The sequence below is a fragment of the Halyomorpha halys genome, unplaced genomic scaffold (genome assembly GCF_000696795.3).
Source record: "Halyomorpha halys isolate HHAL.00 unplaced genomic scaffold, Hhal_1.1 Scaffold34.1, whole genome shotgun sequence".
NCBI lineage: Eukaryota > Metazoa > Arthropoda > Insecta > Hemiptera > Pentatomidae > Halyomorpha > Halyomorpha halys.
The window spans coordinates 475,375-482,021 of record NW_027105031.1 but is presented as its reverse complement, the minus strand read 5'-3'; the positions used below and the strand labels follow the sequence as shown (position 1 = coordinate 482,021).

The 6,647-nt window shown below is 28.6% G+C and overlaps 1 protein-coding gene and 1 long non-coding RNA gene across 5 annotated transcripts in view; one reads left to right on the top strand and one right to left on the bottom strand.

Annotated features, from left to right (window-relative positions):
- Positions 1-6,647, top strand: part of mol (dual oxidase maturation factor 1 mol) — a 341,356-nt gene that overhangs the window by 212,608 nt on the left and 122,101 nt on the right. The window lies entirely within an intron of this gene.
- Positions 675-6,647, bottom strand: part of LOC106686287 (uncharacterized) — a 13,569-nt gene continuing 7,596 nt past the window's right edge. Inside the window, exons 2-5 of one of the 2 annotated variants that reach the window (XR_010843518.1) lie at positions 5,023-5,120; positions 3,707-3,874; positions 913-1,208; positions 675-812 (exon numbers count right to left, since the gene is read on the bottom strand). This is a non-coding gene — a long non-coding RNA (uncharacterized lncRNA). The remainder of the gene's footprint in view (positions 813-912; positions 1,209-3,706; positions 3,875-5,022; positions 5,121-6,647) is intronic. The other variant, XR_010843519.1, reaches the window with a different exon arrangement.

The window sequence follows — 6,647 nt, the reverse complement described above, 5'->3', positions numbered from 1 at the left end:
AATATTGAAAGATCTTAGCTGCTACAAGTCTATTCGGTGGTCAAACCGACGAAGATTTTTATTTGAAAATTTAAAAATGCATTTAATCTGCAATAGTTTTGTAACTGACCCTGCTGAATAATTGATTTCTTTCAAAGTTTTAAATATTTTTCTAAAGTTTTTTTTTTCTTTTTTATAAGGATTATTCTTTATTTCCATTTATAATTTGTACATAATTCATTCTGAGTAATTATTAATCAATTAGTTTAATTACAATTACTTAATAATGTCTTGTTATTGAAGAGCTATGATTTCTCTAAGTACATTTTTTTGTACGTATTTTAACATAATTTCTTTAAAATATTATTCATATAATATATAATAAATACATATTTATGTAACTTTTTTTAAGTATTTAATTAGTAATTAAATATTTGACAATTTATTAGCACATATTTCGGATTTTTTAGCACATAAAAATCCTATCCCTAATAAGATCTCTAATTTTTTTTTCAAAATATCAAAAATAAGCAAACATATTTTATTTCAAAAATTAATGTCGAGATACGTGGTGTACAGAGAGGATGAGTGGGTGAGGGTATCTGCCCCCTAGAAAAAAAAATACTAATGTAATTCAATAATTTTTTTTAATCATAGTAATAACTAAAGAACTGCTAAAATTATATCTACTTTTCTTAAAAAATTGGTTTTATTTGCCTCTTGCGTACTGAAATGTCACAACCTGAACGACCATGGCTTGCCCCACTAGATTTAATCCTTGGTACACCTTTGTATATTATTATATATATATACCTGCTTGCATTATCCCTGGCCTAGAAAAAGTAACATTTAATTAATTATTATTTGTTGAAAAATCCGTTAAATCTAATGATATTTATATATTGTTTACGATAAAAAAATATTATATTATACCATATTATTTTTTGTCTGATTCAAATAGAATGAATTTTGCCGTTTTGTTTCCTTTGTGTTGGCTTTGGTACTTTTTAGATAGTATTGATTTCAGATACTTTGATTGTGTAATATGGTATTCTTGACCCAGCCATAAAACACTTTTATTGAACAAAGCTCTGAGGTTTCAATCAATTTACTTCAATAAGGACGTGTCCTTGGCTCTATCTTATGCTTCAAAGAACTTATACAGTACCATGACCCTCCCGTATCCGATTGTCTTTCGCCGAATTTGAATTTAGGTTCGGTTGCGTCCACTAAGGAGAAAAACAATCCAATCATTTCGATATATCATACAATAATATAGGGTTATTTTAATTTCGTAGATAACCTAGTTTAATCATAAATAACAAGTCCATGAATAATTGATAACACAAAGTAATTGTGATAAATTTACTGACGATGAGTTAATAATAATAGTATTTATTTTAACCATGAAATGTTTGTTAAATCGTATTCAACAAATACTTGTTATTTAGAATAAATTATAAAAATATTCAACGTGACGGATGGTCGTCTGCTTAAAACCAATCCTTTTTTTATCTTGGTATTGGTAACATATATATTAAATATGATGTACAAGGGCCCAAGAGAAGAAAAAAGTCAATTATTTCACCCCAATTTTTGATTACTTAATTGAAAACTATGTATTATTACTAGTCAAAAATGATGAATCTGCCAAGTATAGGTGGGGGAATAAAAATGGTGGCTGTTTCTAAACGTTAAAAATAATTAATTTTTTATTCCGAGCTCTATATCTTTACAACTACGAACAACAATAGAGAAATCTAAGAGAGCATCATTTAAAGTAGAGTAAATTTGCTAAAATCTAAGCCCTAAAAGAGCTATTTTAATTATTATTATAATAGTTTTCGAGATATAGTTTTTTAAAAAGGAACATTTCATAAAAAAGTTGAATGGAACGTACTGAAATATCAATAGTTAGTTAATTTATGTTGAGAAATCCATATCTCAGGAACTATGTGACGTACAGATGTCTATTAGCACTCAAATTAAAGTCAGTTTAATGAGCTATAAAGTAGTTTATGACTTTTATTTTTGTAGGAGTAGTAGTTTTCATGAACTTTGCTAAAATAAATTGATTTATAGTTGTTCGGGCAAATTTCCATTTTCCAAATTTATTTATTTATTCATATGTGAATATTATAAAAACTACTATCCTTAGGAAGATAAGTGTCATTAACTGCTTTATAGTCAGCTAAATTTCCTTTATTTTGAGTGTCAGCATATGAGCGTCTAATGAGTCTAGAGATATATTTTTTCAAAAATCCAACATTTAATACGAAGAACTGAAAATTAACATTTTGTGAGTTTATTTCGTCAAATATCATAAAAACTACTACTCCTAAAAAGATAAACATTATTATCTATTTTATAGTAAATTTAACTAGCTTTAATTTGAGTGCAGACAGACATCTCTACGTCCAATGGTTTCTGAAATAAAGTTTTTCATAAATCAAACTAATTGTTCGAACAACTATAAATTAATTTATTTTAGCCAATATCATGAAAACTACTATTCCTACGAAGGTAAAAGTCATAAACTTCTTTATAGTCCATTAAACTAGCTTCAATTTGATTGATAATAGACATCTGTACGTCACATAGTTCCTGAGATATAGATTTCTCAAAATAAATTAACTAACTACTGATATTTCAGTACATTTTTATGAAATATTGATTTTTAAAAGGTTCTATCTAGAGAACTATTAGACGTAAATAGCTTAATTTTAATGAACCTTTTCCTTCTCGAGTTGACTTGAATGTAACGTTTTCAGAATAAAAACGGGAAATTTTTTGACGTCCGAGTCAGTTACATATTTTTTCAACTTTATAAATTATTTTCTCTGGTTCTAGTGCTATTGTAGTTTCAGATGACAGTTTTCGACCATTTCCTTTTTCGTAACCCTATTAAGAATTTTTTATGGTAAAAAATAAGTTGATTATTTTTCATTTTTCATATTCATATTCATATTCATAAAACATAAATTGATTATTTTTTTCATTTTTGAGTCTAGGGTTCTCTTTAATTAAACTTTTATTAAAATCAATCTCGTTTGGAACCCTTTAATAGAATTTTTTTTGTTTTAGGAAAAACTAACAATATTCTTGACGATTGACCACTTATATGAATTTTTCCATTAATTCGTATTTTTTTTCTTCTGGAAATTCAAGCATCCATAATTTATCTTTTATTTCAGTGCGATTGAAAATTCCGCTGCATTCTATTTCTGTCTCTTTACATATTAATATCCTGTTTTAGCATTTAAATAGTTAGTCCATAATTTAAATAGTTAAGGTCTTTGGGAATCGGAACGGTTAACATGCCTAGCTTGAAGTGTTCAAATAAATAAATTCAATAATAGTTTAAATTCTTATGAATAAAAACCAGTTTTACCAGACCTCAAGGAGTAATTTAGTGTTGTGGAATTGCACCATCGAGATGAGATATGTCTGCAAGTTGTCTGCTTGGTCAACGATATAGGGATATAACGTTTTTTTTTTTTTTTTAAAAAACAGTCGTAAGTAAGAAATAGAACGGATTTTCTCTTTTAGATACCTCCAAAGAAATGTTAAAAAATTTAAAATATACATGGAATTCATGGCTTTTTAAGCTTGAGAACATAAAATGATTTTTATTAGTACTCACAGGTTCATCTGAAAAAATAATACATAAAATGAAAAGAATATGGATACGTGATACACATCCTACAAGAATTATATTATCACTTACCACTCAATTGATACGCCATGGTTCTTCACGCACTATTTTTTTTTTTTTTTACATGGGCTTCATCTTCATTGTCAACTATCTTGCGGATCTCCCTCACTTCCAATTATTAAAGTTACAGAACAATCATCCCAACCAACAGTCACGTATTTCACTCAGACCTTCTAATAGCTAGAAAAAAAAATTAATATCTATGATTAATTATGATCTATACCTAGTTTATTAATTCCTATAATTTTTTTTTGGGTTTTTAGAAGGATTCCGGGAAGGGGGGGGGAGAAGGGATCTTATAAATTAAACTATTATAGAAGTGGTATAAATTTTTGTTAGAACTTTAGTTTCGCAGTGCTTGATAAAAATATTCCTAATTGCAGTTAAATTGTTGTGCTTAAGTTAGTGTTGAAATTCAACGTGTTTTCGGTTTATAATTTTCTTGATTAATGCTAACTGAAATAAATTTCATTAAACTTTCATTCTTCTAATAAAAAATCCATCAAACTCTTTTCTAATTAAATATTTCTTAAATGATCCTAAACGCTTGAAAAACAGACTTCAAATTGGTTCAAATTCAAATTGCCCATTCAATTCAATGGGTCATTCAATTATCAAATTCATGTTCAAATTGGTTATAAAGCAATGCTTCTGGCATCAGAGCACGACATCAGCTTAAATTGAAGAGATAGTTCCTTCAAAATCCTATATATATTTCTATTTTAATGGAATATTATTTGTTTTATTCTAATGTGAGCAGATAACGCCATACCATAACAAACCTAAATACATTATTATGTTACCGTTTTTAACTAATTATTGTAGTGAATTCCCTACTTGACTTTCCTTTTTTTTTCTATCTAATTACAGTTCTAGTTTTTAAATATTAGAATCCTTAAGCAGTAGATGGTGGTAGCGTAACGGAATGTTACGTTTCATATCTCATTTCGAAGGACAGAAGATCACGACTTCCACTCAAGAAAATAACGTAGATAAATATCTTCAGATCCTACTGCAACCAGAACTGGAAACGCAAGAGGTGGAAGAATCTGCTATTACTAGATCTGCTGGATATGATACTGCATTGGTCATGGCTAGAAACATCAGATACTGTTTATTTCATAGAACTTATAACTCGCAAGATAGTGATATTTTAAGGTCAGTAGTATTTATTAGGGCTTAGCAACGCATTGCAACGAGGATTTCCATGTATATCTGTAATTGTATATACATATTATATTAATGTATTTCTACGTACAGGAGAAAATGAAAAACAAAACAAAAACATTGTTCTGTTGACTAAGAAATTACTTCAAAAAGGAAGTTACCTTACAAGGAAACTTGTACAGGATTTAGTCCTTGCATAACGTTGTCTTTTAGAAATCAATTTGGGATAGAAACTTTTATACCTGTCCCCGGTCGTTATCTGGAATAGAATGTCAAATTTAATATCAAACAGGTGCAATTACAAAAAAATTAACTATAGACTATATTTTCGTGAAAATATTATCTAATAATGCTGGTATGTGTACACGGTTCCTAAATTGCTTGTAAAAGATCAGTTATTCTTATATCTTTTTTTACAATACATATTGATTTATTTTTTATATTACAATCAAAATTAAATCAATTGTACAAAACATTGTGCAAAATTAAATTTATTTATATATTCATTTCTTTACACCACAAAAAAAAATCTCAACATAATTATAAATATTTACCAACTGACTAACAAAGATACCAAAGACTTGGAAAAAAGGACAATTACTTATCATCCCGAAACGAGATTCGAATAAATTATACCTGTTACAATACTGTCAGAAAAAATGCCAAACAATATACTAAGATAGTAACTGCAGACACGAGACATTGTACACACTAACCGATTCGGATTTGCTCCTTAAAAAACGTACCGTATGGGCAATTTACAAGATTAAAGCAGAGATGGAAAAAAGTTCTCACTCAATTCCTAATCGAATTGTCTTATGCTAAAACTTGACATACCTGTAACTTTTTTATAATGCCTTGCCTCCAATCATATTGCAAAACCCCTCACATTACAACTACATCTAGAATATATTTGCGTTGATCTCCTAGTTTTTTAATCAAGACAAATAATTACAAACTATTGAAATACTAAACGATTTGTATACCACAAGGATCGTGCCTTTCACCAACGCTTTGGAATATTTTAGTAAACTCAAATTTTAATTTACAAATTTCAACAAATGTTCAAACATTCCTTTATGCCGACGACATTTTAATCCTAGTCAACAATAAACTCTTCCCATAATTACAAGCACTAACTAACCACACATTAGAACTCATGGGGAATTGGGCCCAACGCAATACGCTATAATAAGAGTTCAACATAGAAAATATGGACCATATGCTCAGTATTAAGAAGAAAACAAAAATCGTCCAAAATTGACATACAGCTAAACTCTAAAACTCTGCTACAAACAGAAATCGTGATTTATTTAGGAGTGACTTTCAAATGAAAACGTAGCTGGAAAAATCATATTGACGCAAAACTTCCCAAACACGCAAATCAACTTGTTTCTAACCTGGGTTCTCCTTCATTACCTAATAATTCTTTTAGGCGTCTGAAAAGAAGATGGTTCGAGATCTTCTCCTCTAGAAATGTTATTGGAGTTCTATCAATAGGTAGATTCTTCACATGTTTGTACCATTTCACTATATCACCTACAGCAAATTTGCTTGTTGTATATATGTTATACAGTTGTAAATAACAATAACTAAATGATTAAAAAAAACAAAAAAAAACAGTCAAACTACTAAAGCATTGGGTAAAACAGTATTGAACTAGAAGTAAAAGCTAAACAATAAATACACACATCACTATAAGCCAAACTAACCTACGAGACATAAACATTCATATCAATCAACAAAAAACAGACGCCATCACCTTCTCATACAAGAAAACTCCCAA